The sequence below is a fragment of the Tribolium castaneum genome, chromosome 2 (genome assembly GCF_031307605.1).
Source record: "Tribolium castaneum strain GA2 chromosome 2, icTriCast1.1, whole genome shotgun sequence".
Classification (NCBI taxonomy): Eukaryota; Metazoa; Arthropoda; class Insecta; order Coleoptera; family Tenebrionidae; genus Tribolium; species Tribolium castaneum.
In genome coordinates, this window is record NC_087395.1 from 24,974,446 (window position 1) to 24,992,452 (window position 18,007).

Consider the following 18,007-nt stretch of genomic DNA (forward strand, 5'->3'; position numbering starts at 1 on the left):
AATAGAATAAAGCTAAATTATATGGAAAAATCTGAATACAGAAACAAACAAAAAAACATAAAACTTAGTAGTAGAATATAAGCAAAGACAAGAATAAACTATAAAATTAAGAAAATAAAAAAACGCCTAATACAAAAAATTTGACGAAATGAGAAAAAAATCGAATATAAACACTTATAACGCAAAAACTGCACCAAAGCGAACTTTAAAACAAGAAATACGTTTAAATCCCAAAAAAAAAAACAGTTGAAATCGAACAAATATAATGAACAAAAAACCTGAACCACCAAAGTTAGTCAAAAGTAAAAATCTAGAAGAACGATGCAACAAAACATAAAAAAAGACCAATTATTACCTAAAACCGGAACCAGAGAACTGAATTTATAAAAACCTTTAATGTAACTAAATTCAAAACCTAAAATGAGAACTAGTACATAAAATTATCTTGAAAAAAACCTAAACTAAACAACCTACAACACCTAAGTCGTGTAAAACTAAAAAGCTTATTGTAATAAACACAAGCATTTAAAAAGCCAAAGTTACATATTAACTGCAATTTGGACAAAACTTAGTAAAATTCAAAACCTAATTAAATCTGAAACAAAAAAATTACGAGTAAAAACAGAATAACGCTGTAGTCACATAGCAAAACCAGATAACAGCTAAGACCAAAATATTCATAAGAAAAAACTAAAACCCAAAAGCTTAATATGGAACGAATGAACAAAATATAGAGTAAAAGTAAAGTAAAAAACTTCAAAAAACACGTAAAAAGATGAATAAATATCTTCGTAATAAACATAGAACCAGATGCCAGGTAAAAAATAAAGCCAAAAACAGATAGTATTGATCAAATTCTGGGCAAAATGTAAACAAGAATCACCGTAAAAAACCTGGAAATAATCCATTTGTAAAAGCGAAAAGTAGTAGTATCAACACAAAAACTTGGAAAACTTAAACCAAAGTTTAAACTTAAACTAAACCTAAAATAAAAACCAAATAAAGCCTAAAACATCTCAAATGTGTAAAATAAAGCAAAAACTCATACCTAGTAAAAAATCCGATATCATAAACTAAATTTCAAGCAAAACGTAAAAAACCTGAATGCATAACTAAATGCAAAACCGAAAATGAGAACTAATAGATTAAGATTAAAACCTGAAACAAAGAAAACGCAGCCTAAAACACTTCAGTAGTGTAAATAACTCCAAACTTAATTAACTAAACTTAAAATAAAAACGAGAACTTGTAAAATAAAGATAAAAACCTAAAACAAAACACAGCCTAAAACACCTGGGTGGCGTAAAATTAAGGCAAAGATTATAATAGTAAAACTGAAATAATAAAGCCTAAAAGATAAAACTAACCAAATTTTAAACAGAAGAAGTCAGTAAGAGAGAAAACCTGAAACAAAGAACAAACCTAAAATACACTTGTCGTTGAAAACAAAAGCTGGAAGAGAAAAATATTGGTAAAAATGTGGCGTTGGTATTTGCAGCACGTCGCCTTGAAAGGCAAAACCCGTAATTTTCGCACCTGTTGCGACATTATTCAAAGCTCGTCACATCCTCGCGAATTGATTTATTTAACAATCGTCTATTAGCTACCGCCGCTTCACACATGCGTCGTCGAAAAACCGTAAAATTCTCCACTCTCCCATTTTACGTTCTTGTGGAAAGATCGTTAACCTCATCTAACAAACGATGAACTAACGACCGTAATAACGTCTCTCGTACAGAACCAGTTCCTTCATTCCTGCAGCGGTCAGGTTGACGGCCAAAGCCGCGTTCACACCGCAACATTAACGTTACGTAACGGCGCTAGCACCGAGAGTGGTTCAGGCCCGAAAAGGAGAGTGTTCCACAAATCCAAATAGTCGTGGCAGATCGACTGTGAAGAGAAGAAACAACACCCGAGGTGAGGTTAGCCTAGATCAGTACTCCTCACAGCGGCGTCTTGGCGAAAAATAAATTTCAAGAGAGAGACGTGGCTTTTAACAAGGGTCGATAACACGGAAAGCAAATGCTAAACACGGCCCGAGGACGGAGTTGGCAAAGAAAACAAGACTCGAAGAATCCGGTCGTGGAGAAAAACGCGCGATCGCTTCATACAGGGTAGACAAAGAAAATTAACCAAATGTAAATTCGAAACACGCAATTTCGTTGAGTACACAAGATGAAATATGCATCGTGATTGTTGACAAGATAATGCGAAATAAAAGGAGATACCTGGGACCCTCCATAATCCCAAAACCGAATAAATAAATTAATTCTCTTACATTGCTGCGAAATATCGGCAAGCGTCCGAAAAGCTTCTCCGACCTCGGCAAGCACTCGAAGGAAACTACTGAACCAACAACACCAACTAGCGTTGATTTAAGCGACCGGACTAGTAACAATATTATGCTAATGTTCGCCGGCCGCAAATTACCAAAGGGAAAAAATTGGTGGATGCGCCGGGTTAAAACACATATTTTATATTTTGATTTCGGTCCCGCGGTTCGGACGCTGATTTATTTTCGACAATAAAGCCCCAGAAATTCCTATTAAAAGTAAATAATGGACCCCCAGCGATGTAAATAACTCAATCCTTATTACGGGGGCTTCCGAAATCCGCACGGATCGATTAATTTAAATCTATTATATTAATAGGGCACGTACGTGCTGATGCTGGAAGTGATTTATTTTTAGGCGACGGATTGAGGGTAACAACGTTGTTAAGACGTTGAGAGGGTGGGCTATTTTTAGGCGATCTGGCTGGCATTTCGAGTAAAACACCCACATAAATAATTATTAATTTATTTCTAGTTTTTTCACGATAAATAATAAACAATGAGGATACAAAGCTAGCTGCTGTCTACTTCAGTAACATTCTTATTAGACAAAACTGCTCAAGACAAACCTAAACCTAAAATTGGAAACTCCAACACATCTAACCAACCTGAGTCAAAATCCTGGCAAAATTTTATTTAATTTTTTTATTTATATGGTATTTGATGGTAGATTATTCTTTAAAAATGATTTCTAATTAATTCAATAAAAACTATTAAATTATTATTAAAGTTATGTTCCAAAATGATCTAATTCTGAAGAAATCTCGAAAAAAATTTACTAAAATGATAACATTTTAAGACTTGATAATGTAGTAATAATTTTTTATACTTTGACCGCTTTATTAAATGTTTGTTATCAGCACTTTAACGATGATCATTAAAAAACAAATTTTTCATTAAAATAGTGTGAACAGTGATTAAATTTCTGTGAACGTTTAAAAGTCTGACAAAAATCAGTCTGACAATATGGAAAAAAATTATGAATGGTCAGGTCGTAGGAAAAATAGTGTATGCAGCTCGCTTTAATAACTACTAGGACACTCGTACTGCTTACAACACTTTACTACGTATTGTAATTTATTGCTCGTTGCATAAAATATTTTTTTCGTAAAGTCAAAAATTTAAGCAAATAACGCAAGATTCCATTCTTATTGCCAATAAACAGGCCTGAATCAGCAACATTTTCACTGACAACAAAAGGAAAATATTAAAGAAATAGTTGTTAAACTAAGCCTAGAGCCTAAAAAAAACAACAGGTAAAAACATCAATCCACATATAAATTATTAAAACAAAGAAAAAGAAAGATAATAAACACAACAACGAACGTTAAATAAAAAACAATATCTAAATAAAAAATAAAAATATTAAAACAAGTTCTACTAAGACGTAAAATAAATCATCGACAGATAAGAAGAAAAGTAAAAATGCACCCTAGACGGAAAATACAAAACATCAGACAAACGTTCAAAAAGGCTATTAACACGACGACAACCATAAAAATGAAAGAGAAATATGAAAGAAAAAATCTGAAACGAACAAAAAAAATTCCAAAGAAGAAAATAAATACTGGATAAAATGATAAAAGTTGTCAAAAGTTAAGATAAAATTGCAACACACGACTGAAACTGAAACAAAAAACCTATAAGTGAGTAAAAAAACTAAAACTGGACAACACACAAAAAAGACTAAGAATTGAAAATACAAAATATAAACAGAAAACCAAAAAAAAACCCTAATAAGACTGGACTAAACCGCAAAATTCAAAATAGAAAACAAACATTTCTCTTTGTTTGAAGTGAGACGTCGTGTAGTATTTGAGCGAAATTCGTGTTTGTTTGAATTCTGGATCATCCTGTATATCCCAGCGTCTGAATTAATCTCGTGGACGGATTTACGGCCGACATCTGTTGGTTATGCATCACAACTGGCTCAAGCGTCCCGTTTCCGTCGCCTTTCCTCCTAAGAAATTCGTTTCGTCTAATTCCGTTCTATATCACGAGCAAGTCGAAGGAAGCGCTGTTTAAGTACGTCCTCCACGTAGCTGCGCTACCCCCGTGAGAATCCTCTCGTGTAAATATCATCGCGAACACGTAAAGCCCATCGCTAAAGATCGATCTTTCGGTTGCATTCGTTGGTATTTTTCTCTCTCGTCTTCCTTAGAAGCTGATCGTATTTCATCCCCATTTTCCAGATGATATCATACATTAGCATTTATAATGCATGAGCATCGCCCCCTCTACGGCCGTTCCGCAGCCAGACTACATTCAATTAACCTAATGTAAATTCTGAGCCTTTGTCTGATGGTTTCGTAATTTATGCGCCGCAGTTTCCGACGCCTTACGACACATTTGTCAACGCGGACACCTGTTCGCCGCCCCCGAACATCCGCCGAAAAACCGTTATTAATCGAGGAAAAAACCCCGCCGCCGCCGTCAACACGCTCAAACGTCAACCACCACCACCGGCATTGTGACGAGCCATTTAAAATAATTTCAGCGGTTACCGCTGTAATTTGCAGTTGCTTTTGATCTCTCTACCTATTTGTTAATTAAAATACGGGGTAATTACATCCGGCTCGATTGTTTTAATTAGTTGTACTTTGGCGCCGTTGCTGATGCTGCCGCGAACCGCCTGTTATTGCTGTATAATGTATCCGTTCATTTAACGACGGACGGACGGGGTGAGCCGGAAACGGACACCCCCGTGCACTTTTAACCCATACACCTACCCAGACGGATATTTAATTAGAAAACGGCCACACAGCCCTTAAAACATAAATCAAACCAAAGAATACAAGGGTTGCCACCCCAAACAGTCGACTTTTCATAACCCGGCTCAGCCGCAAAAACAACACTGGAAATTGCATTCGCACCGGTTAGAAAACTCAGCAATATAATAAAATTTACATTATTTTCCCCTTGCAATATTGTCGAAAATTATTAGTCAGAAAACAATGATCTGTTTGATCAAAAAAAGTTTCGATCATAAAATCTTGATTAAATTTGCGCCAACGTAACACTTTATGTTTTGACTGATTTTTCAAAAAATTAAAAAATTTTAAAATAAATATTTCGAAAAAACGAAGCAGGGCGACGAATCTCCATTCCTTGCTGATCACAAATGTATTTTTGTCGATTTTTTTCAAAATTCAAAAAATTTTTTCAAAATTCGAAAACGAGAAAGTTATCAAAACCCGAATTTTGTAAAATCGTTTGTCCTGCCTTAGTCAGCAGTGAGGAAGACACTGCTTGAAAGCAGCTGTGCATAAATTAGCCACTAGCAAGATATTTTCAGTGAAATAAAACAAAATCAATTTCAAGGAACTAACAAAAAAAATTGTGGTTTCGTTATTTGGACAGAGAAGCCTGTATTTTACGTTTTGGGAAAATCGGTTACCCGATATTAATAAACATTACAAAAAAGTCCTTAGTACCTACACTAGATTTTGTATCTGTTAGAAAAAAAATTAACGCCAATATCTAGAACTCATTTAGTAAAGGATTAGCTTTGTCTGTCTTTTACACATATCCCTTCAGATGCTATGCAAAATTTTTAGAACCATGTGTTTTTTTTGTATCACTATGCACCTGATTTTTTTCTAAATTCCTTATTGTAATTATTATCAATGAATTGAAAGTATTAATAGTTGTATTAATAAAATTAAAAATATGAAAACATTAATTAACCAAACTGTCGTTCTAAAACAAGCGATGCTTAAATGATGTTTTGCAAAAAAAATTGAAAAAAATTCACGTACAAGTAACTACATGCAGAAAAAAATTAAGCATTTAATAGCAGACGCTGAATTCTGTATTATTATCCGAGGAGTTTCTATTTGTTTCGTCGATATGTTGTCCCTTTCAGTGTTTTTTTTTAATTTTCTTCTTAAAATGGCAAGCACCTGTACTTGGGCATCCCTTACAGTTCGAACATATTCTGAGAGAATCTTCTGTATTTCAGAGAATTTAATTGCCAAAAATACGAATTCAACGTTATTTGACATTACTTGCTGTCTGCTCAGCTTTCTCAATCTCCATTATTAGAAAACTTCAGTACAAATTGATTTTTTACCGAAAATAATCAAATTTAATTTTAACCTATTGTTTTACAAAGTAAAAAGTAGGTTTTGACTTGTTTTGTATACTTTTTTTCCATTTTTGAGCACTAAAATAAAACAAAAAAAAAATACTAATTTTTTTTTCAAAAAAGTGTTACGATGGCGCGAATTCCACTTGTTTAGAAGACTCAATTTCATTTTTCAATTTAAAATTAGATTTCAAATATCGCTAAAAATTGAAAAATAATTTTCATTATACGTGTCTTTGTCATCCCCTTTAGCCTTAAGAACTCACAAGAGTTCCAACAGCAAAGAAAAGTCCACAAAACGCTCTAGGATCGAGTTTGTGTTTAGGCAAAAAAAAATAAAAAATGCAAAATCTTAAGATCTATCCAAAGACCAACGCAAAAAACTCAACCACAAACCAGCACGAAGGGATTTTAAAGAGGATTTTTTCGGGTCCATTTATTCGTCGCCTTTCAGCGAGTTCATTGATGTTTTCAGGCGACAGCCCGTCGTTACTCAACATCTAATTATTCGTCGCGTTTTCTGGCAGACTTGTCGACGGACGTTCTCCGTCTCTCTTTTAAATAGTTTTGATCTTTGAGGCGGCGGCCGCGAGGATCCGTAATTATAATCTCTCGGAGTTGATCCCAAGAGACCGGACTCGACGATAGGAGTTTAACGTTCGAGGTTAAGTACAAGATGCGGTCGAGACACGACGACTTTATGGGAATGGAATTCAAGGATATCGACGAGTTGAGTCTACAGAGTGGCCGAGAAAAATTCCAATTTGCAAGGCAATTAGAGAAAGAAGGTCAAGACGCGCCCGCCGCCACTCGAGATATATTATTTTGAAAAATGGCTTTTATGTTTTTACTTTGATCAGGACTCGCTCTCAAGTGGCTTTGTATCTGGAATAACTTGCAGAGACGAAACGAACTCCTCCAGCTAATTGAGCTCGTATAGTTGGCTTGGTTCCCTCGATTTCTGGTGGTGTCTAGTAAATTTAGCACGATTTCGATTTGTAACACTGTAGTCTTTGGATTGACTGACTTTGCAAGTGTGTTGGTTCATTTGTCGTGGAACACAAACAGATGGTTAATTCTCAGGCAAGCGCTGTTCAAATAGTTGACGATTAGCGTTAGCTCGGCGTTGACTTTAATTCGAGGGCGAGCCACGTTGAAAAATTAATCGTTTATTATAATTTGTTGGTTTTACAGCGACAGGCGAAGTTGGCCACGTTTCAAAGCACTCATAACTAATGTGAGCTCCGGCAAATTTGTATAAAAGCATCAGGTAAGAGGTTTTCCGATGATTAATGTGGAAATATGCAAGACGTTTTCTTCTCGTTCACCTTTCACAGATGACGTCTAATTTATCCTAAAGGAATGAAACGAGATCGACATTTTCGAAAAAAATTGTTATCAACGCCCTTCTCTCTTTTTAATACAATTTCCGGACGAGCTTTATAAATATATACCCAGTCTGATAAAAACTGATTTATGTAAATTACGAGTTGGGTCGCAGCCAAGACGTCGATTTGCTGTGCGGAGATACTTTGGTTTATTTCCGTTTGGGCGCGGATCGCTGATTAACCAAATTATACGGAATTACACGCGAATTGGCAGAATTATGGACGGAGAAAGAGCCAATTGAAAAATCCTAAATAGCCGAAATCTCAATTCCATCCTTAAAAATAGAAACCGCCAGCAGGTTTCGTTACATACTCTCTATTTTTTTGAACTAAAATCCTACTCTCATTCTCATGGTTTAAGGGTTTGCTCAGGTTCAGTTTTTCAATATACCAAAATCTATACCAAGCAGTTTCATAACACTTACGATTGTAAAAATTAAAAAAAACGGTCGATCGGTATTAATGAATACGATAAAGTTCCAAAACTGCCAAACTTTTTTTCAAGGAAGGTGTATGTAGCGAGAAAATGCGTAGAACAAACATTATAAATCTCATAAAAAAAATTTCTAGTGAAATTTCATTTTATTGAAACTTTTCATGCTTGCAACACTTCTATACAGAATAGAGACAAAACCAGATACAGAAATGCTAACTCAAATCAACTTCACAAATCTACTAGAATTTCTGTTTTAGGCTTCACCTATATTTTGTTCTAATTCTTTCAGGTTTCGCTAAAAACGATAAAATACAGAAAAAGTTAAGCCAGAATCGCGTCAAAACTTTAACTCATAAAGTCATAACGATTCTTAATTAAAACCAGGTTTCGAAAATAAAACTTTCCGTTTCAGGTTTGTTACAAGTCCAATTTTTTCAGGTTTATTGTATTTTTTTTAAAGAAAATATCTTAGTTATTGCTTGTTTTAGAAATGACAGAATTCCTGAATAAATGACAATTTTTAATTTTACCTATTTTGAAGTTTGCTAGCAAGCGCTATTTCAGGTTTCTACTTTTTTATTTCAGTTGTCTGCATTAGGCAGAATTTCTAAGTCCATTTTTAGTTTAATTTGATTTATTTATTAACGCCATACAAATTTAATACAGTTTAATACAGATTTCAAGTTTCTTTGGAAGGGGAATGATTTCAGGCTTCGACACTTTCTTTTATTTCAGTTGATTCCTGATAAGTTTTAGGTTTGTTAGGCAAGATTTTTAATTTCTTGTTTTAGAAAATGCAGAAATCCAAATGGATTTTTAAGTTATCAACAATTTTTAATTACCTTATCTTTGGATTTCATAGCATCTTTTTCTAAAAGTCCAGTTTTTTGTTTAAAAAGTGTTTCTTTTCGAAAAGGTATTTCAGGTTTGTACTCTTTAATTTCAGTTGACTACCTTTTTGTTTTAGGTTTTTTTTTGGAAGGGGAATGATTTCAGGCTTCTACTCTTTTATTTCAGTCGATTCCTGTTCTGTTTTAGGTTTGTTAGAAAAGATTTTTAATTTCTTGTTTTAGAGAATACAGAATTACAAATATTTGGTTTTAGGTTATCAACAATTTTATTTTCAGTTCATTTTTTTTGTTTAATACATTTTCCTTTTTAGAAAAAACTGCCTTTCTGTTTTAGGTTTGATTGCCAAAAACCTTGATTTTTTGTTTTAGAAACTGCTTCGGTTTCTTTACGCACTTTCAGGTTTCGAGGAGTTTGGAAAGGAACAAACCTAATACAGAACAATTATTTTAAGCAACCATATATAAATTTCGCTTAAAGTCGCAGATTTTTAATTTTTTTTTTGTTTATCACTGTTTTGTTTTAGGTTTCAGAGGCGTAGGAGCACTGGAACAATAAACATTACGGCATGATTTAGCGAGAAATTCGCCATTAATTTGTTGGAAATGAGCAGAAAAAATACATTTAACATTTATGAAGAGTAATGAAATGAATTAGGGAAGTCATAGCCTTGGGTCAAATGATTTCACTCCCGGCTAACCTTGGCTTTACACGATTCTTATTTCACTTGTAACCGACGTGGAATGTTTACTGTACGATTTTTCGCATAAACAGCCTAGGTTATACCATCGCTTGTGAAAAAAAATCACTAGGTCGAGCGTCGAACCGCCGACATGCTCTCTCAAATCGTGATAAGATTGAAAAACTAATTTCGCAATAGTGGATTCAATTTAGCGTAACGACTGCTCCTCCCCCAACTCCCATTTTTCCTCCCCGTCACGCTCCAATCACCTCCAATTAAATCTAATTTAAAACCATGAGCTCAGATTCCATCTAATCGGCGATTGTGCATGATTCTCACGTCCGATTCGGAATTGCATTCTCGTCGTGACGCGAGGAGGCCGTCGTCGGTTCGGCGTTTTGTCAAAAAACCCGATCGGCACGTTGCCAACCTTGCCACTTGTTGAATCCCCTACACGTTGCTATTAGCCTTCCTGGTAATGTTTCGGTGGATAAGTGGATTGTCCGACGTAACAACAACTTTATTGGATTTGAAAGCAATTGCCTGTGAATGAGGGCTGCACTTTCGTTCGGGAAAAGGGCGCTTAGAATTAGTTTTACAAGACGAGGAGGAAATTAGATTGCTCTCGGACTTCTTATCGGTTAGCCTCTAATAAGGCATTCAAGGCGTGTGCCGACTCGTTTAACTCGCGATTTCGAATCTAGAGCGCATCTGGAGAGTGAGTGACTATTTTAAACGGCAGACGAGTCTACAGAAATTCATTTAGGGGGGCTTACAAAAGACCACTTTCGAATTACGACACGCGATGAGATCAAATTTCGAAACTGTCAAGGTCGGACACGATCTCGAAAGTAAACAAAACTTGAAACATTGTCGGTGACGACTTTGTTGCATTTTACCTTCCTGCAAGGTGCCTCACAAGACTAATTGCACGATGGTCGTTACTCGCCGATTTTATGCTCGCATTTAATGAGGACTTACTCCCTTCCGAAATGTCGTCACAAAAATACGCTATTATTCATCGGGGTTCGACAAGTCTGATGAAAATATTCGTTATTCATGCTTTCACAATGAACTGCTTCGAAATTAAATATTGAAGATGCGTTTACCGGTCGTGGAACGTGATTACGGTTACGCTGCTCGTATATAGACACCCTTTACCGCTAAATAAATTTTTTGGTGATGTTACAAAAGCGTGACAGGAGGTTTCACATTCCTCATGTCCTCTCTGTGTTGCTACATACTCAAGAACTAGTGTTAGTTTTTAACCAAATATTATGTCACGTAGCATCATTTCGACAAGTGGTATTTGGAAACGTGGTTGCGTAAGAGGCACTAATCGCACAACGAAGCAAAAAGCCCGTTTCCACTTTCAAAATTATTAAGGAAAGTGTCATCCAAAAAATTGGCTTCAAGCTATTCGACCCCATTTTCCCCAACTCTGTTTCAGGTTTCACTCAAATCCTGAAATATTTGGTTCAGGTTGTTTTAGGCTTAGTCTTTGGTTCCCACTAGGTTGGTCTGAACATTAACAAGACTTCTAGTTCTTTTAATCGATTTTATTATTAACTTTGCCTTCAATCTTGTTTCAGGTTGTTCAAACCTTGTCTATGACTCTGTATCAGGTTTACTTTAGGTTGTTCTGAACTGCTGTTAGTTTAAGTTTATTTTTACTTATATTCTTCTTATTCTTATCTTTCACTAGAACACACTCTTCACTCTAGGTTGAGCGTTTTTGGAGACAATTTTTTGTTCTAGGTTTTTTTTAATTTACTACCTACTGATGCGTTTTGTTCCATTTCTCTCTTCAGGTCACGTCCAAATTTTGACCCAGTTTTCGTATTAGGTTTAACTGGCACTCTACCTAAACCTGAACTACTGTCTCAGGTTGGGTTCGTTTACCTAGTTTTGTGCTTTAGGCTTTGTCTTAAAAGAGTATTTCAAAACATCCTCAGTTTTTTAATGATTTGTTTTAAGGTTTCAGATTTGGTTTGACATTTTAAAATATCTGGTTTCAGGTTGTGACTTGATTCTGATTCATCTGAGGTGTATTCAGGTTGCCTAGTTGTTTTTTGTTTTCATTGTTTTTAATATGTAAGAAAAAAATGTTTTAGGCTTTATAATTTTTTACTTTTTTTCATAACTTAACAAAGTTTTTTGTTCCATTCTGTTTAATATTGACATTCGTTTTCTTAATGTATTTTGTTTTGTTCTATATCACTGATTACAACTAACTCGTTTCTTTTTCATTGTTCTAAGATTTTGGTTTCGATTTTTATTAAATATCTCTGATTTGAACGAAACTAACTTCTTCTTATTTTTTATTCCAAAATATACCTTACATTCAAAGATGGTGTCTCTGTTACCTTTATTTAAATGGAAGAAAAAAAACAAAAGAAACAATTTAAAAAGTTTATTCGTAATAATAAGTTTTGATGACCACAACCCTTAGAAACGCTTCCAGGAAACCAGAAACTCCTGTAGAATCCAACGCTCCTGAAACAACAAAAATGATCCAAACAGTGCGTTTTCCTTTGCCCCAATAATTTTTACGTCAGTCCCTATAAAAAATTCAAGATATTTTCTCAACACCATTCGAACAATACCAACATAAAAACCAAACGCCAATTCACTATCACAATAAGGTGTCACGTTATGACAGGAAAAACAAACACGTGTCAAATCCAATGGGAAAAAGTGAAATAAAAGCGAAATTACCGAAATTTATGACACCACCAATAAATTAACATTTTCCAGACAACACACACATGTATACATACAGCAGTCTATAACATATTTATAGAGTATAAATTTTCCTCCCAATCGTTGAAAATAATCGCGATTTTCGCGTTTTACGACTCCTTCTGTTTTCGAATTCTGGCCCACCGCAGTATTCCTTTGGACAAAAATCGTTACGTCATCGACGCAAACACCAAGTCGTAAATCGCAAAAATGGCCTCAGCTGCATCGTTAAATCCGTGTCATAATACAAACACCGCACAAGACTTGAAGGATCATCGGACGAAAATACATCGTGTAATTACGCGTTTTATTGGCTTCCAGAAGCTCTATTTTCATAAAATAATTTTGAATGGAGGAGTGAGCGAACGCGTCGCAAGACAGGAAATTAAAAGCGATAAAAATTTACGGCGTTATCAGTTCACGCTGGGTGGTTTTTGTCTTATCAGAGGTAACATTACACGTTCTATTTGAGATAAATGAGTCACACGAATGTGCATTCAAAACCAGACGACGCTACCAGACAAAACACACTCGAACAATACAGGCACCTGTTGTCGACTCGAGGCAAAAATCGAATCGTATTCAACACGAACTTGAGGGAAATGCATGCACACAGCCAGATTTAGTTCAATTTTATGAATTAAATGGCTTTTGTTGACGCCTCGAGGAGGAGATAGAGAAGGAATTGAGCGCTGGTCTGTAGTAGGACACTCCGGAAAAACCATCTCACGACCACATTTTCCCACACAAATGTCCCACTTTTCCCTATTGTGTTTCTAAAGACTTGCCCGACGGCGCTACAAACCCATTTGCAAAAATAATACACGGATTATTTTTCTAAATTACGAAAAATGCATTAAACCGATTTGCTCCTCCTCTCCTCACCTTGCATCGAAAGGACTTCTTTTATACAAGGAAATTGTAAACAAATCGTAATTAGCCTGAGTAAAGACACAAAAAGTTAATTAATGTTGATGATGAAGTGTTCTTTTACACATAAATTGCAGATGAGCTCAAGGATATTCGCTTGCACCGACCGTGAAAAACGACAGAGCTGGCACCAACGGATTTTCCATGAAATGTGACTAAAACGCAACAAAACTGAGAAAACTAATTTATCTTTATTGTTTGCAAATTCCAGATATCACTATCACTGAAACAACAATTCCACGATTCTCAACCTAAACCTAATGTGTTCACTTTTCAGTAAAAAAGCAAGACACTTTCAGGTTTAATAAGGTTTGTTTCAGGTTTTGTCAGTCATAGCCTAAGACTGTTTCAAGCATTTTTATCAAATGATTCAGTTCTCTCTTTAATTTTTTTTCATTTTATTTCCATTTCTGTACATTTCACGATTTTTTTATGAAAGTTTTTTGTTTTCTGTTCAGGTCAGGTCAGGTCAGGTCTAACTCTGTCACCAAATAACTGAATTCATTGCAACAGATCCCTTATTTCTTCTTATTTTATTCAGTTTTTTGCCTTTTTTCCTTTAATACATCACAATTTCCCAACTTGTTTCTTTCATAACAAGGCATTGTGAGATTTAGGCTTGTTTTAGGCTTTATTTCCGGCTTAAGTCGTTTTCTTAAATGAAAATTTTCACATGAGCTCATGTTTGGACGGAAAAAATTTCCAAATCGCTCCGAGGTCACCTGACCAAGTTACTTGACACCTACCATTACGTACTTTTTCACATCGCACTTCTAACGATCCTTCAAGGTCGTATCAACTATTTGGCAACTTCTAATTGAATAAGAAGCGAAAATTACAGTTCAAATATTTTTTCCCAATCATTGCCATTTAAGGAGCGTAATTAAATCCTCACGTATTGAAAAATTCTTTCCTGATGTTTCTCGGAAGGCCATTATTGTGCAGATGATCTAAGACCCACCACCGGTCCACCATGACCGCCAAAACGAAAAAATCAAGTGAAACCCGACGAATCTTTGAATGCAGAGCATGTCAAGGCCACTTAATGAAAAACACGTGTGGAGAGAGAAAAATCACCATTAGGGCCAAGCACCTAATTATTAGAACTAATCCTCAAATGTGTTTTTAATGCATAAACCACTCGAATTTTCCATCAAATCGAACAATACATTAATAATTGTAAAACAAACAATGACTTCATTCTAACGATCTCCAAACACACAAAAATTTTAACATCTCTGACGTCAAAACTAACAATGAATTTCTAATAAAATTCTCCTACCCCTTTACTAAGCAAACCAGTTCGAACCGAGATTATTATTTCAAACAACAAGGGGTTAATTAGTCCCAACTTTCACAAGAAAAATACCCTGTTAGTTAGAGACACCCTGTAGCGCGTGGCTACGATAACGTGCATTTTTGAAACGATAAACAACACGTTTATTGTCTATTTTGTCACACTTATCGCTTTTACGTATAATCTTTAATCCTCGACAGTAATAATAATGCGGATTATTTCGCACGCAGAGTCAGGTAGAAAAGAAACTTTGCATGTTCAGCATATCTTTCCGCTTACTCAACAGGTAACGCCATCGTTTTCGCCGCGAATCAAAAGCCAAGTTAAGAATATATTAGCCTACATCAGGGGTGTCCATAAAACATATTTTTTCATAAAAATCAACATTTTAGGCAAAACATGAAACAAAAATAAGTCCGTAAGTAATTGCGAGTCAATTACTTATGGACTTACCTTATCCGATAGTCCAAAAATGCACATAATACCTGTTTCAAAACTATAAAAACAACTGTCACTTTTCTCTTTTAATTAGGGTTTTCCGTGCATCTACTTTGCCACTAGAGTTCAAGTGAACACAAAAAGTTTAATTTGGTGACCTATTTGACTCCAAAAAATTAAATGCGCTGTTGCCATTTTTCTATAGTTTTGAAACAGCAAGTACAATACGTCAAAGGTGTAATGATCAACAGCAGACGTTACTCAACACGTTTGGTGAATCACGAAAAAAATAATACTAGCGTACATTTCCGTAATTAAATCGTCGGCACGCAACCCAATTTTGAAAAAATAACCCGCGCCGCGCCTAACAATAGTAAAAGTGAAAGACAGTGTGAAATACCATCGTTACGTCCCGATTTCGTATTTTAAAAGCCTAGGCGTAAAAAGTGTGCGTTATGGGTTAGTTTGAAAAAAGTATATATTCCCCTGTATCTACAGTCTCGCCGTTTGGAGGTTATATCCGGTATAGCGGAAGTACGAACCTTATCGCAACCGCTTCGTGTTTATCCCTTCGAAATACACCCAAGCAGCAACAAACACGTCACACACAACAACAACACACACAAAAACGCACTTAATTATTCCGTGGTGAGGCACTCTGCCTTCGTTATTTCACATTACACGGCCAACTCCGACGCGCCAAACTAACTTAACGCGGCGTGCATCAGGCGAGACCTCTCGAAAACCATCGAAAAGCGACGAACAAAAAATACCATTATTATTGTACCTGTTGAATGGGACACGAATTTCGACCAATGGGAGCGCAGGATGAGGGGTCACGGGACCCGGAGGGTCGCCGCTCTTTGTCTGACAAACAATGGGACGAACATACAGAGGGACCGGTGTGTTTGATTTTTCAGGACACGCTGTATAATTACTAGCCAAAATTGGCGAAATATCTTAATCCAGGTGATCCGAGTATTAGTTGAAATGAGGGTTTCGAGGAGTTAATGCCCTCTGAAGGGGGAAAATCGATGGTTTTGAAGGTAATAGGGGTTTGCGATCAAGTCACCGGTGCTTATACAGCTGTCTACGTTTAAAACACCTGTCAATTCCGGGCTGGATGAAGGGAACAACAAGGATTGTGTTTGAAAAACGATAATACATAGATAAAGTTACGAAAGAATGAATTATACAATCTATAAAGTTTCCAAGTACCTAATAGAAAATGAATTCTTTTGTCTCGAGATTCTCATTAAACTCGCATTAGAAATCCCCACTGTAACAGTTAATGTCCTAAATTAACTAAAAATTTAGAATAGTACTATAACCCCTAAAAACATTCCGACAATTTTCTAAAATTCGTTAAAAGTTATGGCTTTCTAACGTCAAGAATCTACAATTTCTAGACGTTTTTTTTCAAATTTTAGACAAATTCCTAGAATTCTTAAAAATCCCCTCTATATTGAAAAATCCCCACAAGTCCCAAAATATCCATTCAATCCTTTAAAATTGTATAGTAAGGACAGTACAGGGTGTTCCAAGTTTTATGGCCGATGCAAAAATAAATACTTCTAGTCAAATAAAAAAATTAATTAATAGTGCAAATGATAGGGAATTAATTACGTTATTATTTACTGATACTGTGATATTATTAAAAAAATTAAGATACTGCTCTGAGACATTTTTAAGAAACTTGTTTTTTATGTTATTATAATAAAATTTAAAATAAATTTTGAACCAAATTTTAAAGTCTTATTTTTACCACCCAATTTGCACGATAACATTGCAGCCTACTGATCAGAACTTGATTCAAAATATCAAAGTCGCATATAGAAAAAAGTGATTAAAGTTCATATAACTGATAAAAATAATGAAAATATAATAAAGATATTAAAAAAATATCATCCAAAAGATGCCATTACATTTTTGAACCAAACATAGGTTGATGATGATGAAGTATATCTTCCACTTGTGAAGCTTCTAAAACTAAGAGCTAACAATGACGAAGATTTAAATCAAATTAAAAAGTCACTTTTAATCGTCATAGCTTCAACTAAAGTCTTCAAGTGAATAAAAATATGATCTTATAATGTTATTTTCTGAATAAATTTATGTTCCTGAATAAAAATATTACCTCTACGTTATAAATTAAAAAAAAATAAAAAAGAAAACTCTTCAATCCGAACTCTACTTAGAAAAAATGTCTAGGTGAACCAAAGCAGAAACTCCAAAAAAATTCCTTTAAATATGGATTTTCAACTTTTCTCGAAATTTTTGACGTTTCAAATTCATCCATGGAAAGTAACACATTTTTGTTAAAAAAAAATGCTCTCAAAAAATTCACAGTGCACAATTCTCTTCAGATCTATTTTACGAATTTACCTCTGTTTGGCAAAATCTTTCAAATTTGTAAGTTAACGGTCAAAATATGTCATACATTTCATAGTTTGCAAGTTATTATTTGTAAACTACGAGTGTGTAGTTTCTGACATTTTTTGCTAATGAGAACAGTTATTTCCATATCTTGAATGCGATGAGTCGTATTTACGAGTGACTTTGATTAAATCCAGAAACGTGATAAAACCGAGATAATAAAATAATCATCCTTGGCCCACTCGCCGAATACCAGAGGTTGGTGCAGTTGCAGCCGCTGAATTAGGCGTGGGCTAATTGAATGATTGAGACAATCATCATGACATCACCCAGAACACCGTTTTAAAAATTAGAACGAACAAGTCGAAAGAATGGACAATGCGAGCCAAGTCCATGGGAAGCGAAACGGAGTCAATTACAATGAAAGGCGAAACAAAGAATGAGAAAATC

General features: G+C 35.1%; 1 protein-coding gene across 5 annotated transcripts in view; it reads right to left on the reverse strand.

The window, feature by feature from the left end:
• Positions 1–18,007, reverse strand: part of heph (hephaestus) — a 109,300-nt gene that overhangs the window by 65,810 nt on the left and 25,483 nt on the right. Inside the window, exon 1 of one of the 5 annotated variants that reach the window (XM_008200142.3) lies at positions 15,724–15,912. The exons of 3 other annotated variants lie outside the window; for them this stretch is intronic. The gene's annotated coding sequence lies outside the window, so the exon portion shown is untranslated. Of the gene's footprint in view, positions 1–2,278; positions 2,325–15,723; positions 15,913–18,007 lie in introns of those variants that run through there. One more of the 5 variants, XM_008200144.3, reaches the window with a different exon arrangement.